Source organism: Dendrobates tinctorius, unplaced genomic scaffold (assembly GCF_039654945.1).
Source record: "Dendrobates tinctorius isolate UK_male_01 unplaced genomic scaffold, ASM3965494v1 ptg000373l, whole genome shotgun sequence".
NCBI classification, from domain to species: Eukaryota; Metazoa; Chordata; class Amphibia; order Anura; family Dendrobatidae; genus Dendrobates; species Dendrobates tinctorius.
The window spans coordinates 206,845-224,081 of record NW_027362039.1 but is presented as its reverse complement, the minus strand read 5'-3'; positions in this window follow the sequence as shown (position 1 = coordinate 224,081).

Genomic DNA, 17,237 nt, shown 5'->3' with positions numbered 1-17,237 from the left:
CTGTGACGGTTTCAGTAATGAGGGACAATTTTGCACTATACTTTATATCACCTCAAGGCAGAGTACACTGGCAGGATGACAGAGTGTGAAAGATTTGTGCCCTAACCAAACTTGTGTACCTTCTATACCAACAGTATATACCTTTGCCAACCAAAGTTGGCTATCTTGTCATGGTCTCTATTTTTAGCTTTAGGCCACAGGTGTGTACCTGGTTGTGTTTTATGCAAACTATTTCACCTTTTAACAAAAGTTGTGTACATTGTTAGGAAATCACCAACAATAAACACAACTTTTTAGGTGAAATACTTTGCTTCAAACACAACCAGGAACACAACTGTGGCAAAAAGCTAAAATTTACCCACAGTTATATACCTGGTTTTGAATACCTTTTTACCTTTTAAATACCATATTTCGCCGCAGAAAGAAATGACAGACAACCAGTTTAAACAATAATTTAACTTTTATTTAAAATATTTTTTTGTTTGTAAACTGTTTTTAAAGTTAAAAAAACTTTTTTAATAAAGGGTTAAAAAAAAACTGGGCATTTTTATTACAAAACACACATTACAAATCTGTGTAGTGTGGGGTGGAAATACTGCTGGAGGGGCTGCGGGACACTTCGACAATGGGAGTGTGGAGAGAGGACTGGGATCGTGGTGGGGAAGGAACAGTTAGAGGTGATGGTGTGGAAAAAGCTACAGAATGGGTGGACATGTGGGAGGCAGAAGAGGTGGTGGGCGGTGGAGTGGAGGGTTGGGCAGGGACTGTAGGAGCAGATGATGTTGATGGAAAGTTGTATGGGGAAGGAGTTTGGTACGGGGAAGGAGTTTGGTACGGGGAAGGAGTTTGATACGGGGCAGGTTGCTGGAAGTGGGGAGGTTGCTGGTACTGGGGAGGTTGCTGGTACTGGGGAGGTTGCTGGTATGTAATAGGAGGGGGAGGATGGAAAGTGGCTGGAGGGGGTGCAGATGTAATAGGAGGGGGAGGATGGAAAGTGGCTGGAGAGGGTGCAGATGTAATAGGAGGGGGAGGATGGAAAGTGGCTGGAGGGGGTGCAGGTGGAGGAACTACAGTGGTGGGAGGTGGAGGTTGGGAGGTAACCTGCTGTAGAGCACCGTGGCACGAATGCATTACATGCATCTGCTGGGTAGGAGATAGTGTTGCCATGCGCTCCACAACAGACCTGAAAAAGGTGTGGTTTGGCGAAGATCTTGCTTCTGAATGCATGGTTTGCAGAAGTGTCTTCACCTCCAGAATGCTGGAGTTGATCTGCTGAAAGCCTGCGGAGATTTGCTCTGACAAGACTTTTAGACAGTTCTGGAAAGATGCATTCAGATGCAAGAACTCTGGCGCATAACTCTTTTCCTGACCCCTCTGCCGCTGCCGCCCAGTACCCGCAGGTGTACTAGAGGTGGCAGGGGCAGAAGGGTGGGGTAAAGGGAAAGCGATCTCCTCACCAGCAGCTTCATGTAATGTAGGCGGCCACGATGCTCCTGTGCTGGTGGATGGGACAGATGGGTCGAATGTGTGGGAAGGCTGGGAAGGTGCAGATGTACCGGGGCGGTCGAAGTATCCCTCGGTGCCGGTCTCCTCAGGGATCGCCTCAGAAGGGTCCAATCGTGCAGGCTCCCGAGTGCTGCTCACCGTGCTGTGGAATAAAGAGAAAAAAAAACAATTAAAATAGTGACATGGTATGGCCCTGGCTGAAAAAAAAAAGTTACATCTAAACATTTTTTTGTCACATGTGGTGTGTAATATTTACCTTCTGGTGAGCATTGTCTCCCGGAGGAACGACAGGGCTCGTGCGTACTTGTACTTGCTCCTGCGTCCTCCAGATCCACTCGGGGCCCGCATCTCTTTATTGAACTCCTTCTTGAAACGATCCCTCACAGACCGCCACCGCTTCACAATTCTCTCCCCTGAAACGAGAAAGGACAAAGTGGTTAGTATACAACATCAGTGTTTCCCAAACTCCAGTCCTCATGGTCCCCAGGGGTCATGTTTTCAGGATTTCCAAAGTAAATAGAAATCCTGAACACATGATCCGTGGGGACCACGAGGACTGGAGTTTGGGAAACACTGGTTTAAATCAAGCAACCGGTACTGTATATACTTACGCTCTTTAATCTGGGCCCGAGCTTCGAGGTCCTCCCAGCGGTCCGCAAGGAGCGAACAGATTTCCTCCCAGAGTCGTCGGGTAACGATCAGGTCAGCGTGGCGGCGGTCAGCCATATTCCAGAGCGGCTCCCTTTCTCTGACGAGATCGATGAGGCGGTCCACATCAATCCCTCCATCCTCACCGTCAGAGTCGGGAGCACGCTGTGAAGGCTGTTAAAGAAAAAGACAAAAATAACATAATTAGCCTCCACAAAAGAAATGAAATAAAAAGTGCAAAAAAAACAAAGCAAAAATATTTATACTTACACGCTGGTGACCACCGCGTTGCTGTCGCCGACGACCCCGGGAGGCACTGCGAGGACCTCTTGGCCGAGCACCAGATTGGGAAGACTAGAGAAGAAAACAAAAAATGTTGTCTTTGGATGTAGTGTAATTTGTTTGCTGTGTGTGGTCTGCAGAACATTGTTTTCTATGTGTTGTGTGTAGTGTGATGTTGTGTTTCTGCGTTTGATGCAAAAAACTTACCAATTGTGAGCCCACTCCAAGTGTCTGTCCACCCCTTCCTTCTTCTTCTGGGAGCTCCTCTTCATCTTGTGATTCCTGTTTTGAAATAAAAGGCAATGAATAGACATATATTACAGAGATGATGGATTTTGGAAATAAAAACTTACCGTCAAACGCTGACGATGCGAGGGAGGGCTCCCAGAAGAAGATGTGCTGTCTTCCTCATGGCCAGACTCCATGGCTGTGGGTGGTGTTTCTGCTGCTGCCATTGCTGCTGCTGCTGCATCTATTGGGCGGCTGTTGAATAAAGAGAAACAAAGGGCCAATGAATATCTTGATATTCCATAGCCCTAGTTTGGAGGAATGGGGGATTTGATAATTACCGTCTCTCATCTGCTGCTGGACTCCCCTCCCGTTGTTCAGCATGCTGCTCCATTTGGGGTGGTGCTGATGGTGCTGCTGCTGCAGAAGTCTGCTGCCTTCTCCTGCTCCTGGTTCTTGGCTTGGGTGGCATGTTGGGTGTGGCTGAGGGTCCCACTGTCTTGCTTTTATATATGTCTTGTGGGCAGAGCTACTCAGCATGCTCAGACCAAAGAAACCGGATCCGGCTGTCGCCGGATCAGGCGCATTGTGGCGCTCATAGGCTTTCATTGTATGAAAAAGCCGGACACGCTGGATCCGGCGTGTCCGGCTTTTTCGCCGGAGACAAAAAACGTTACAGTAGCCGTTTTTTCCAGACGCCGGATCGCGTCACATTGCCGGATCCGGCGAAAATCGGATGAAACGCATGGCCATCCGGCTCGATCCGGCTCTAATGCAAGTCAATGGGGGGGAAACCGGATCCGGCATTGCATTTCGCCGGATCCGGTTTTTGTCAAAAGCGCCGGATCGCGCCTGACGGCGAAAACCTGATGTGTGAAAGAGGCCTAAGAGCCATTTACCTTGCTCTTCAAAACTTCACAGATTCCCTGAGAGGTCAAGCAGTGATGGTCCACACCGACAACATGGCCTGTGTGTGCTACATAAACAAGCAGGGCGGCACAAGATCTCCCCCTCTCGTGGCAGTGGTGGCTCAAATTTTCCAGTGGGCAGAGTCCACGGTAACCAGGTTATCGGCTACTCATATCCAAGGGAAGCAGAATATCCTCGCCGACAGACTCAGTTGGAATCTATTTATTCCGGGAGAATGGTCACTGAATCCAGAGGTGTTCAGACTGATTTCACTAAGGTGGTGTCACTCAGAAATCGACCTGATGGTGACCAGGGAGAATGCCAAGACCATGAATTTCTTCTCTCTCTATCTGGAGGACAACCCAATGGCAGTGGACGCCATGACAAATTCTATGGAGTTTCAGACTGGCTTATATTTATCCAACAATTTCCATGATTCCAAGGGTATTGATGAACATCAGGCAGGATCAGGTGTCTGTCATAGCCATCCTACCGTTCTGGCCAAATAGATTGTGGTTCACTCTCCTCATGACAATGAGCCAGTGCCAGTTCTGAAAGCTTTCCCTCCAACAGACCCTGATTTCTCAGGGGCCGATTCTGTGTCAGACCCTGAGAGCTCTCAATCTGACAGGATGGAGGTTGACTGCCCCTTATTGAAAACTAAAGGTTTTCCAAATAGGGAGTTGGATACGCTAGTCCACTCTAGAAGTGATGCAACCAACAGGTCCTACGCATGAATAAATAAAATCTTTTCCTCTTGGTGCTCAATGAGATCCATCAACCCTGGGGAAAATTCCATCCCACAGATCTTGGAATTCTTGCAGGATGGATTTGACAGAGGATTTAAACCTTGTACCATCAGAGTCCAGGTTGCAGCTATCTCTGCTTGCCTTAGAAGATGCCTTACAGAATTTCCAGAGATCAGGGATTATCTGAAGGCCATTTCAAGAATAAGACCTTGAATTTCTAAACCAGTTACCCAGTGGGACCTTGGCTTGGTGCTCAAACAGTTAACTAAGCCACCATTTGAACCCCTGATCTATGTAGAATTGAAATTCCTGACCCTCAAGACTGTTCTCTTGCTAGCAGTCACCTTGGCCAAAAGAGTGAGTGAGCTTCAGGCTATGTCCTCCAGGGAACTCTACACTGTATTCACACTGGACAGGGTTAATTTGAGACTTTTTCCTTCCTTCAGACCCAAATTTCCATCATCGAGAATCTGAACTAGATGATCTCTCTTTCAGCTTATGTTCCTGAAGCAACATCATCCCAGGAAGATCTCTCTACTCTTGACATCGTAAGATGTCTAAAAGTTTACCTCGAAAGATCTTGGGCATTCAGAAAGGATGAAAACCTCCTGGTACTTCATTCAGGAAAGTTCAGGGGAAAGAAGGCCTCAAAACCTTCCCTTTCGAGATGGATTTGTGATGGCATTAGGCTGTGCTATCAAAATGACAATGTTCCATCTTCTCAGTTCACCTCTGCCCATTGAACTAGGGCAGTGTCTACTAACCAGGCTGAGAGGGATTCGGTGTCTATTGACCACATATGTCGCTCAGCTACATCGTCAACACCAATTACCTTCTTTAAATACTATAGGTTAGAAGCTTCCTCTGCTCCATCTACCACCTTTGCCAGATCTATTCTAGACAGTCTCAATCCCTCCCAAATAAAGAATACGTGCTAGATCCCATATTGTGCTGCTGTGGATGTAGGGGAAGATTGGATTATTGGGTTAATCTGTTTTCCCCTAGTCCAACAGCAGCACAAGGCTCCCACCCTGTAAATTATCTGTTACTAATGTCGTGCTATTAAACTGATGGCTTCTGGGATGCTTCCCACTTTATCCTGGGTGAGATGAGCAGGTGGGACAACTTAAAATCATTAAATATTCCACTTTGTCCCGTTAGTGCATAGGGGCATAGTAACCCATATTGTGCTGCTGTTGGACTAGGGGAAAACAGATTAACCCAATAATCCAATCTTCTTTATTGTAGATAGTTGACAACTTGCCTCATGACATTAAGTGTACTGTCTTGGAATGAGAGGTTTTGCACCCTCAAAAACATAATTCTGTTTTTGCTCATATTAGAAAAGTCAGTCCTCAAGTTATATGCTTGCAGGAGTCTCACTTACTGTATCATCTTCCACTCTAAGATTCCTCAAAAAGCCATGGATACAGTGGACAGCACATTCTACTTACAGTGTGTACTCGAGACGCCTTGCCATCCTGATCCATAAAAAGGTTAAATGGGAACCAGGTGTGATTAAGAATCTTAATTTGACTAAGATGGTTATCCAACCAAAATCCCTATATATCCTTCAACATATATTTATTTGGATACCTCGATCTTAATTTCCTTTGTATGGGGATCCCTCTAGATCTAAATTGAGTTGGGAGGTATGGCGCTACCCAACGTAATTCTTTTTCTTGGCAAGGCATCTTAAATATTTCAAATCATGGTTTCAAATTGAAAAAACAATAAACTCTGAACATTCATAAAAGAGAGAAGAAAGCTCATCAACTCTGCTAATGAGATTATCCGCTGAAAAGTGTCATGGTCCAGTCCGGAGTTTATCTTCTGCTGTCTTCACTCCGGACTGGTCATGCGGGGGTTAATCTCATCAGCCTCGTTCTGGAGCTAGCTGGGCTATTTCAATCCCTCACAGCCTGCTGACCAGTGTTAGTGATAGCTCAAGCTTGTAGTTTAGAGCCGCTGACCCTTGTACCCTGGTGATCCTCCTGCCTTTGACTGATATTCACGTGTATGACCCGGACTGATCTCTGACCCCGTCTCTTGGTATTCGTTTCTGCTGTTACGTTCCCCCTCTGGCATCTGACTCCCTGGCTTGTACCCCGACCACGTATTTCGTCTCACGTTTTTGACCCCGTGCTCATGTTCTGGCTTTCTGACTCTCGGCTTTGGTATTTTGACTACGTGTATCGCTGCTCCTTCTGGTACGTCTGCTTCTGTTAGTTTCTGACTCGGTTTGTCTGACTATTCTCTCTCGTTACCTGTGGCACCTGTGCTGTTGCTCAGGGTTGCTGCTCTTAGTGTATAACCTCACTTCCCTCACCAGCTCCCCCTGGTGTAGGTTTCACTACATTATCACTAACCTCACATTTAAACAGGATTTTGCTTTTTTTTTTTCTCTGGCCATGGATCTGCTGCATAACTTGGCAGATCAAGTGTCCAGTTTGACACAGATGGCGCAGGACTTTTCTGTGAATCATCAGTCCCTTGTCATGTCTCAGACCCACTTACAGAAAGAACTGACTGAGACTATTAAGACCATGCAGGGAAACACCTCTCATATTGTTTGTCCACCAGGTGACTCTGTAGATGTTATTTTGCACTCTCCTGAACCCTCAGTTAAACTTCCTGACACATTTTCTGGCGAAAAAGATCAATTTCATATATTCAAGGAGAGTTGTAAATTATGGTTTTCTCTTAGACCCCGATCGTCTGGGGATGAGACTCAGCGGGTGGGGATTGTTATCTCCTTACTTAGGGAGGGTCCCCAATCCTGGGCTTTTTCATTGCCCCCTACTGCCCCTGAACGGATGTCGGTAGATAGGTTCTTTGAGGCCCTAGGACTTATCTATGACGAACCGGACCGTGTTAGGGTGGCAGAGGACACTATTTTGGGTATGGGGCAAGGGAAGCACTCAGCCGAATGGTACAGCTCCAAATTCCGTCGATGGTCCACTGAGGTGTCCTGGGACGACTCTGCACTGAGATGTCTGTTCAGTAAGGGACTGTCGGATTGCTTGAAGGACGCTCTGGCTCTCCATCCACCTCCCAGTTCATTGGAGGAGGCTATGACTCAGGCTATCCGTATGGATCGGAGACTGCGGGAGAGAGGTGTTACTCAGCGAGGGGTTCCGTTTTTCCCTGCTAACCCTGATGTTTTGCTTCCATCTGAACCTATGGAGGTGGGAGCCACCAACCCCCCAGGAGAAAGAGAGGAGACGGCGACGTGATGGAAAATTGTGTTTTTACTGCGGAGATCCCGGACATTGGAAAAAAGACTGCCCCTCCTGTCCTCCAACTAACAAGCGGCTGAGTCTGGGTGATAATCGTGGAGGTCACCCAGACTCTCAGGTACCTTTTTCTTCCTTTTCAAGAGTACTGCTAAGGTGGAACTTGGTGTTGAGAACGGCTTTTTCCATACTTCGGCTTTTGTAGACTGTGGGTCATCTCTGAACCTGATTGACTCTAAGCTGGTTGCTCGCTGTAGATTAGGGACAGTTAGGTTGGAGACTCCCTTAAAAATTGTGGCTATTGATTCTACACCTCTCACTAAGGATGGTCTCCATTTCAGTTCTAAAGAATTTACCCTCAGGGTGGGGGCCCTACACCAGGAGCGCATGTCATGCTTTGTTTTGGATAACCTCCCTGCTGGCCTGGTGTTAGGGTTTCCCTGGTTGCAACGGCATAACCCAATTATTGACTGGGGGTCCCGGGATATTGTTAAATGGGGACCTGGGTGTTCTGAAAATTGTCTTGCTACTGTGTCTATGTCATCCGTCAACCTGGAGGGTATTCCGGAGTACCTAAAGGGTTTTAAGGATGTGTTCTCCGAAAAGGAGGCTGAGGTTCTACCACCACACTGCCCATTCGATTGTGCCGTGGATCTTGTTCCCGGTGCCAAATTGCCCAAAGCCCGGCTGTACAATCTCTCCGGCCCTGAGCGGGCTGCTATGAAGGAGTATATCTCTGAGAGCCTCCGTAAAGGGCATATACGGCCATCTGTCTCTCCCGTGGCAGCGGGGTTCTTTTTTGTAAAAAAGAAGGATGGTGGTTTACGCCCATGCCTCGATTTTCGAGAACTGAATAAAATAACCATAAGAAACCCCTACCCTCTCCCACTGATACCTGATTTGTACAATCAATTGTCGGGGGGCCAGGTGGTTCTCTAAGTTGGACCTCAGGGGAGCATACAATCTCATCCGTATGCGGGAGGGGGATGAATGGAAAACTGCGTTTCTCACCTCTGAGGGTCTGTTTGAAAATTTAGTTATGCCCTTCGGTTTGACTACCGCACCAGCGGTATTCCAGAATTTCATTAACCATGTTTTTTCTGATTTTATTGGATGTTTTGTAGTTGTTTATCTTGACGATATACTTATATATTCTTCTGATAGACAAAGTCATATGGGTCATCTTCATGCGGTTCTCCAGAGGCTCAGGGAGAACTCACTCTTTGCCAAATTGGAGAAGTGTTCATTTTTTACTCAAGAAGTGTCCTTTCTAGGGGTCATCCTGTCCGCTGAGGGGTTTCGTATGGACCCTAGGAAGGTACAGGCCATTGTGGATTGGGTGCAACCCAGAGATCTCAAGGGTCTTCAGCGATTTCTGGGTTTCGCAAATTATTACAGAAAATTCATGAAGGGGTTCTCTCAAGTGGTCAAACCCCTCACTGATCTCACCCAAAAGGGAGCGGATCTTAAAAACTGGTCAGCTCCAGCTGTGGCGGCGTTTTCTTTGTTAAAAGAATGTTTCATGACTGCTCCGGTACTGGTGCAACCTGACTTGTCTAAACCATTCATCGTAGAAGTGGATGCCTCTGAGGTGGGAGTGGGGGCTGTGTTGTCCCAGGAGCCCACCACATTAACTAACTTAAGACCCTGTGCCTTCTTTTCTAAAAAATTTTCCTCTGCTGAAAGGAATTATGATGTGGGTAACCGAGAGTTGTTGGCCATTAAATTGGCTTTTGAAGAATGGAGGCATTTTTTGGAGGGGGCTGTCCATCGTATCACTGTCATTACAGATCACAAGAATCTGTCTTACATCGAATCCGCCAAACGTCTGACTCCGAGACTGGCAAGGTGGTCACTTTTTTTTTCCCGATTTCAGTTTTCCATCACTTTCAGACCAGGTTCCAAGAATGTGAAGGCGGATGCCTTGTCTCGCAGCCTAGATCCGGTATCACCTCCGGAGCCTCCTTCCTCCATTCTTCAGCGCGGGGTGGTGGTGGCCTTGGTGTCCCAGAGATTGGAGCAGGAGATTCGTGAGGCCCAATCTCTAGCTCCCCCATCCATACCTGAAAATAAGCTCTTTGTGCCTGTCCAGTATCGGTTAAGGGTGCTTCGGGAGTTCCACGACTCAGCTCTGAGTGGGCATCCAGGAATCTCGGCCACTCGTAAAGCCATCACTAGGCTGTTCTGGTGGCCCTCGTTGACTTCTGACGTCACTGGTTTTGTGTCCTCCTGTGAAACTTGTGCCCGCGCTAAAGCCTCCCACAACCGGCCGGCCGGGGAATTGGTGCCACTGCCAATTCCAGATAGACCGTGGACTCACCTGTCCATGGATTTTATCACCGATCTCCCACCCTCTAATGGCAAAACCGTGATTTGGGTAGTTGTGGATAGGTTCAGTAAACAAGCACATTTTGTACCCTTAACGGGCCTTCCTAATGCTGAGACTCTATCTAAGCTATTCATTGAGCATGTGATTCGGTTGCATGGTGTGCCTGTCAGTGTGGTGTCTGATAGAGGGGTGCAATTCGTGTCAAAATTCTGGAGAGCTTTTTGTAAAAGGCTGGGCATCAGTCTGACCTTTTCATCGGCCTACCATCCCGAGACCAATGGTCAGACTGAAAGGACCAATCAGTCTTTAGAGCAGATCCTGCAGTGTCTTGTCACATCCAGACAGGATGATTGGTGCTCTATGATACCTATGGCAGAATTCGCCTTCAATAATCGTGTCAATCAGTCTACTGGTACTTCTCCTTTCTTCTGCAACTATGGGTTTCACCCTCATTTTGGTGAATTCTCCAGACTAGATTCGGAGTGTCCAGGGGCTGATTCAGCCTTTTTGCGGTTGGAGGAGGTTTGGAGGGAAGTTCAGAGAAACATTGGGGAGGCTCAGGGCAAATATAAGTTTTTTGCAGATAAACGATGCTCGGTGGGGCCGACTTATCAGGTGGGGGATAAGGTATGGTTATCCACCAAAAACATAAGGCTGAGAATTCCCTCTGCTAAGTTGGGTCCCAAGTTTATTGGTCCGTATGAGATTTTAGAGGTGATTAATCCTGTGGTCTTTTGCCTGCGGTTGCCTCCGTCATTACGGATTCCTAATGTGTTCCATAAAGCGCTTCTGAAGCCATCGGTGCCTTCCTCTGATGAGTCTCCCTCGCACCCGCTGCCTGTTATGGTAGATGGGCAGACCGAGTACGAGGTGGAACAGGTGGTGGATTCTCGTATGCTCCGTCGTTCACTTCAGTACTTGGTCCATTGGAAAGGATACGGTCCTGAGGATCGGTCATGGGTGCCGGCGCGTTCGGTCCATGCGGATCTGTTGGTCCGGGCCTTTCACGCTCGTCATCCAGGGAAGCCTGGGGGTCCAGTGGCCCCCCATTGAGAGGGGGGTACTGTCATGGTCCAGTCCGGAGTTTATCTTCTGCTGTCTTCACTCCGGACTGGTCATGCGGGGGTTAATCTCCTCAGCCTCGTTCTGGAGCTAGCTGGGCTATTTCAATCCCTCACAGCCTGCTGACCAGTGTTAGTGATAGCTCAAGCTTGCAGTTTAGAGCCGCTGACCCTTGTACCCTGGTGATCCTCCTGCCTTTGACTGATATTCACGTGTATGACCCGGACTGATTTCTGACCCCGTCTCTTGGTATTCATCTCTGCTGTTACGTTCCCTCTCTGGCATCTGACTCCCTGGCTTGTACCCCGACCACGTATTTCGTCTCACGTTTTGGACCCCGTGCTCATGTTCTGGCTTTCTGACTCTCGGCTTTGGTATTTTGACTATGTGTATTGCTGCTCCTTCTGGTACGTCTGCTTCTGTTAGTTTCTGACTCTGTTCGTCTGACTATTCTCTCTCGTTACCTGTGGCACCTGTACTGTTGCTCAGGGTTGCTGCTCTTAGTGTATAACCTCACTTCCCTCACCAGCTCCCCCTGGTGGAGGTTTCACTACAAAAAGAATGAATCTCTGCACCACTATCTGTGTAATATGAATTAGAGTGGTTGGATTGCTCAAAATGCGTCAGTTTTTATGCTGCCCTGTACAGTATGTGTTTTTTAACTTTTTAATGGCGCTTCAATAAATCAACGTTTTTATGCTATCCATGGATGGTTGTGCAGAAATTCCTCCTCTATTGCCAATCTCAGCATGTTATCTGAGTGATATTTTGGGTCATGACTGCTGTGGCCTGTATTAGAAACCAGGAGTCTTTACATAAAAATATGCTACCTCCTATTGACAAATTAGCCAATAAGGTATGGCGGGAAACCAAAAGAGAAAATAACTATAAGGACATCCCTCTGGAAACTCCTATATGGTACAACTCTGGTTACCAATAGTGATGAGCGAGTATACTCGTTGTAAATGGAGAAAAGGAGGGCACCACACAATATTAAGGGATACACCTGTAGTCTGTATCAACATCACATGAAAAATAGAAAAAGAATCCAATGATAGCCTCTTTTACCTTCATGCTCATTTAACATCTATTTAGCTGGACACTGCAGCACTTAATTTGTTTTCTGGTTTACCAGGTTCATATTTGACACAGATTAGTGATAGTGGTATAGGTGTTGCATGAATCTTCCTGATATTTGATCTATCTCTTGAAAGGTTTTATATTGTATACCTTTACATTGGTGGTGCAACCCGCTTACTTTCATCCTTGTTTACCAGGGCTGTGGAGTTGGAGTTAGTTGTGGAGTCAGAGTCTGTGCTCATTTTGGTGGAGTCGGTATAAAATGGACCGACTCCTAAAATATATAACAAATTTTGTACAGTAGTTCAATGCAGAATGTGCTGAATATTTTTTCATAGGAATTTTGGAAAGTTCTGAACTCTCTCTATATAAAACTGAATGTATGTATGTGTGTATCACCAACCAATCACGAAGCATCTTTTATTTCACCAGAGCTGTTGAAAAGAAGCTGAGCTGTGATTGGTTGCTATGAGCAACAGTTTTCCTTGTAAACAATCACTAAGTATCTCTCATTTCACCAGAGCTGGTTAAAAGAAGGTGAGCTGTGATTGGTTGCTATGAGCAAGTTTTCCCACTTGACAACACCTCAGCAGACACTGACATGGTGGGAGAAATCTAGCATCCCCGGGAACATAAGCTCCCAGCCATTGTCTGCCCCCCTGAAAGGAACAGAGTGCACATGACAGAGATGAATCCCCCTCCCGTTCCCATAGACCCATCACACATCCTCCACCCCATAGGCACATCTTCCCTCTTAAAGGGATCATTGGTATGTAAGTCAGAGCAAATCCCTCAGCGCTCTGGTTTTGACCCCAGACCTCTCTTAAAGGTATCATTGGTATGGAAGTTAGCGCAATTCCACTAAGCGCTCTGGTTCTGACCCCAGGCCTCTTAAAGGGATCCCCGTAATGGAAGTCACGACCGTTCCACTCAGCTCTGTGGTTCTGACCCCAGGGTCTCTTAAAGGGATAATTGATATGGAAGTTAGGGCAAATCCACACTGCACTTTGGTACTGACCCCAGGCCTTTCTTAAAAGGATCCCCAGTATGGAAGTCAGGGCAATTGCCTTCTAATGCTCTGGTACTGATCCCAGACTCTCTTAAAGGGATCTCCTGTATGGAAGTTAGGGCAAATCCCTCAGCACTCTGATTCTGACCCCAGGCCTCTCTTAAAGGGATCATTGGTATGCAAGTCAGGGCAAATCCACTCAGCGCTCTGGTTCTGATCCCAGGCTCTCTTAAAGGGATCCCCAGTATGGAAGTTAGGGTAAATCCACTCAGCGCTCTGGTTCTGACCCAAGGCCTCTCTTAAAGGTATATCCAGTATGGAAGTTAGGGTAAATCCCTCAACGCTTTGATTCTCACCCCAGGCTTCTATTAAAGGGATCATTGGTATGGAAGTCAGGGCAAATCCACTCAGCGCTCTGGTTCTGATGCCAGGCCTCTCTTAAAGGGATCCCCGGTATGGAAGTTAGGACCGTTCCACTCAGCGCTCTGGTTCTGACCCCAGGCTGACGTGGGATATTATGGGTAGTAGTCCAGTGGCTCTGGCTGATGGGATGATGTGGGATATTAGGGGGAGTAGTCCGGTAGCTCTAGCTGACGGGATGATGTGGAATATTAAGGGTAGTAGTCCGGTGGCTCTGGCTTATGGGATGATGTGGGATATTAGGGGTAGTAGTCCGGTGACTCTGGCTGACGGGATGATGTGGGATATTAGGGGTAGTAGTCTGGCGGCTGTGACGGGATGATGTGGGATATTAGTGGTAGTTGTCCGGTGGCTCTGGCTGACGGGATGATGTTGGATATTAGTTGTAGTAGTCCGGCAGCTGTGACGGGATGATGTGGGATATTAGTGGTAGTTGTCCGGTGGCTCTGGAAGACAGGATGATGTGGGATATTGGGGGTAGTAGTCCAGTGGCTTTGACGGGATGATGTGGGATAATAGAGGTAGTAGTCCGGTGGCTCTGGCTGAAGGGATGATGTGGGATATTATAGTGAATGTGGCTATGCAGAGTGGGCGGGGCCCTGCACTCAGCTATATATATATATATATATATATAATCATTATAATTTGTTATAACTAACCGTAGTTAGATACTATGCCCGGGCAGCGCCGGGCTCTTCAGCTAGTGTCCTATAAATGGCTGTTCAACTTCTATTCCTGATCTAAGGCTACATTCACACACAGCGTTTTTGCTGTGTTTTTTGAGGATACGTTTTTCAGCTGCAAAAGCAGATCAGCTTTTTAAAAAACCGAATCACCTGAAAGGTTTTTGAGCTCATAGATAATGTTTTCAATAGCAAGAGCAGATTTCTAATCTGCTTTTGCTATCTATCCATTTATCCATATCTTATCTGTACCAAAAAGAATGAAAGCCGGGTAGCGCACAGACTAACACACTTTTTTTAGCACCAGTCAGGTACACCTCATAGCTGCCCAAAAAGACGCCCAGGACAGGCATTGCTCGTCTTCAGTAACACATCAATTGATAGTTGGAATAAATAGACTGCATTCACCACATCTTAAGGTGCAGGCTTTATTTTCAAGTGTAGGGGTGTGCAGTATGAGGCTCTGCAGCAGCTGAGGTGTGCAGTATGAGGTTCTGCGGAACAGTATGAGGTTCTGCCCCCCTAGGTTTGATCCTGGCTATGCCCATGGTGTGATTGTAGCCTGAGGATCTAGGGTTTGTCTTAGCTGAGATAAGTCAGTGCTGCACACCAGCACCAGTGAAGCTCCTCCTCTACAGACAAGGGTACAAAGTAAATACAGTATGTTCTATCTAAATATCTTGATTATTGTATCATAAAAATGATTAAATATCTGATGTTCACATTGTACTACAATACATTTTTCACTTAAGTATAACCAATATATGTGGGAGTCAGAGGCTTGGAGTCGGAGTCTGAGTCGGAGTTGGAGTTGGTGTAAGGGAAACTGAGGAGTCGGAGTCGCAGGTTTGGCTTACCGACTCCACAGCCCTGTTGTATACAACAAGTTTGTTTGCCATTTCTGTCAGGCATTTTACCTTGTATAAAATAAATTCTATGTGCTAGCATTGGTTTAGGTGTTAACCATATCCACCTTGCATAGCTTGTTGATATTGTGCTTTGATAATACAGTGTCCATTTTTATATGTTGGTCTATATTCACCTTGGGGGACTGTAGCTCTATTATGGGCTATTATTTGTCTTTTGTATGTCATGTTATGACTTTTTAAATGTTTTTATATGGTGTTGTTCTTTTGTATCCAATAAAATATGTATATATTTTTGATACAGGAAAGATGTATATCTTTGTACCGTGTTAGCCAGTGGATAGAAAAATAGTGACTTCAGATTTTGTATTAGTCTAGCCTGATGAAGAGACCTGAGTAGTCTCGAAAGCTTGCAATGTATTACCATCTTTTCAGTTAGCCATTAAAAGGTATCAACTACTGAGGACTCTCAATCCTGAATATTTATATATTTTTGGTGATCCTTGTCATGGTCTGTAGCTTTTTTCTTTTTCTATTTTTCATACGAGTATACTCGTTGCTCGGGTCTCCCCGAGCATGCTTGGGTGATCTCCGAGTATTTTGGCGTGCTCGGAGATTTAGTTTTGTCACCTTATCTGCATGTTTTGCGACTGCTAGACAACTTGAATATATTTGTGGAATGCCTGTTTGTTAGGGAATTCCCACATGTATTCAGCCTGTCTACAAGTCACAAATCATGCAGCTGAGACGACGAAAACTAAATCTCCGAGCATGCCAAAGTACTCAGAGATCACCCAAGCATACTCGCGGAGACCCGAGCAACGATGCTACTCGCCAATCACTAGTTACTAGTGATGAGGTCTGACCTTCTGGGGGCATCACACAACACAGAACCAGACCCCAATCAGAGGACAATAAAACTTTCACATTCCTCATCTATGAACTGTTCCAATATTTATGTTTATTCCTCCCCCATAATGACAATTCTGCTTCACATCATTTGTCTTTCTATTGCGTTATTTTTGTGCTGTTTTGTGTATAAATGTGATTTTTCAGATCTTGTATTAGTCTAGCCTGATGAAGAGACCTGAGTAGTCTCGAAAGCTTGTAATTTGTTACCATTTTTTCAGTTAGCCATTAAAAGTTAACATGAAAAAAATGTTTCAGCTCACCCCTTAGCATCCTCCGGATAGCAGGAACCACACCGTCGCATGGAGCCGCCCTGGCCTGGCGGATACAAGTCCAAACACACAGTAATCTCCAGCGATCTCAGGCAGGAAGGTAGTTATAAAAAATATTCCTTTTCGTTAAAAGAACATGTTACAGGTAGTGGATACCCCAGTGGATGGTAAAAAATCCAACGTGTTTCAACTCAAAGGAATCATAGAATCATAGAATCATAGAATTGTAGAGTTGGAAGGGACCTCCTGGGCCATCTGGTCCAACCCCCTGCTCAAAGCAGGATTCGCTAAATCATCCCAGTCAGATGTCTGTCCAGCCTCTGTTTGAAGACTTCCATTGAAGGAGAACTCACCACTTCTCGTGGCAGCTTGTTCCACTCATTGATCACTCTAACTGTCAAAAAGTTTTTTCTAATATCTAATCTGTGTCTCCTCTAATCTGAGTCTTAATCATGGATTACAAATTCTGACAAAATGTGACATTTTAAAAGTCTCCAGAGAGGAGTGAGGAGGTGGTAGGCAATGCCCTCATTAGCATGTTTAATTGATGTATCTAATTATCCACACCCAACCTCCTGGTTGAAGACAAGTTAAAAAGAGAGAGAAAGAGGGAAAAAAACCACACAAACACAAAAAAAACCCCTCTCAAAATTATTTACTTTACATGCAATACAAAAAAGAAAAAAAAGGAATACATTAAAATAATATATATAAGAGGACTATGCACACCTATTTCTAAACAGACTAATACATGCTTGACACAGCAAAAACATTTATTTTGGCGATATTATTTTACTTGTACTGCATGATCAAATCTTGTCTGGTGTTCAGACCTGTTGGGACTCTTGTACATAATTTAAATATCCACTAAGATTCCCGATTGAGGGTTTTTCTCTGAAAATTTCCACCTCTTACTGTTTTTTTTTATTTTTTCTATGCCTATAAATCTGAAATGGGTGAGGTCTCGGTTATGGCAATTAATGAAATGCTTGGACACCACAGAGACATTCAATGCATCAGGATTAGTAGTGTCGGACAGATGTCTTCTA